We start from the raw sequence: 1,283 nt of genomic DNA, 5'->3' as shown, positions 1-1,283 counted from the left end.
GCCTTCCCATTAATGATTTTAAAGATTAGGCATGCATCACTGTGTTTTAAAATATTTTCCCAATTGAGTAGGTTATAAGTATTAAGAATGTTACAGTGATGGTAAAGTTGGGGTTTTTTGTCCAATACTTTAAGTGCTTGTTTGTAAAGTGATAAAATAGGCCTTAGTGTTGTACTGCATACCTGGGTCCAGCTTGTCATACAATATGTTAGGTGAGGAATTATCATAGTTGTCATGTATAGCTTTGCTACAGGTGTTGTCAAACAGTTCCTTATATACTTAAAGTTCGCTAGGTTATATTTGGTTATTTGCACTACCTTTCTCACTTGATGTTTAAATGATAGAGTAGAGTCAAGAATAATGCCTAGATATTTGAACTGTGTAACTGTTTGAATGACCTCCCCAGACACACAGACATTGGGTTCACAATGAGATAATCTGCAAAGTAACTGTTCTTGTAACTATCTGTCAGCTGGAGTGAAAAGTAGGCTACTGAAATGTACAGAAGTATAGTACAAAGTAGCATGAAGTGGAAATAAGTACAGCTGTAGTGGCACTAACAGAAAATAAAACACTAATCTGAGTTTGTAATTTCCAGTTTCCACATTAAAGCATATATTTTTGAATGTGGGATCTTTCCACTGCAAACTGCAGTACTTGTGTGTATTTAAACGTGTACTACCTGCAGTAATGTCTCGTGTCCTCTTGCGACTCAATTCAAATTCAATTCAAATTAGCTTATTGGGCTGAATGTAATAACAACATTGCCAAAGCATCATACATACAATATAAGAACAATCAGCTCCATACATTTCATTAAACAAGTAATTAAAGCGTAAAGTAAAGTAATCAAAGCGTATGTGTGTTTAAAAAAGAAAAAAAAATATATTAAAAATAAAATAAATAAACAAAACAGTAAGCGTGTGTGTATGTGTTAAAAAATATATATATTAAAAATCAAAATAAAATAAATAAATAAAACGTTAAGTGTGTGTTAAAAAATAAAAAAATATATAAAAAAATAAAATAAATAAATTCAACTGTAACCTGTATATATTAATAGACAAAAAAAATAATTAATTGATTAAAAAATAATAAAAAAGAAAAAAATAAATCAGTATCAAATGTAAAAACAAAACAATTACTAAAATATCAAATGATCAAAATAATAATAATTTGAAAATCTGTACAATTATTTGTTAGTCTGAGGTTCCACTGGTTGTCCTCACTTCACTTTGCAGCAATTATTTCACATTTGGGCATTTCTCCCAGTAAATAGGGGA

General features: G+C 29.6%; 1 protein-coding gene across 1 annotated transcript in view; it reads left to right on the top strand.

Annotated features, from left to right (window-relative positions):
* LOC123985371 (pannexin-1-like) overlaps nt 1-1,283 on the top strand; it is a 14,079-nt gene that overhangs the window by 10,287 nt on the left and 2,509 nt on the right. The window lies entirely within an intron of this gene.

Source organism: Micropterus dolomieu, linkage group LG17, assembly GCF_021292245.1.
Source record: "Micropterus dolomieu isolate WLL.071019.BEF.003 ecotype Adirondacks linkage group LG17, ASM2129224v1, whole genome shotgun sequence".
NCBI lineage: Eukaryota > Metazoa > Chordata > Actinopteri > Centrarchiformes > Centrarchidae > Micropterus > Micropterus dolomieu.
Note: the sequence above shows the minus strand (reverse complement) of the source record. Positions and strands in the feature narration are given on the sequence as shown.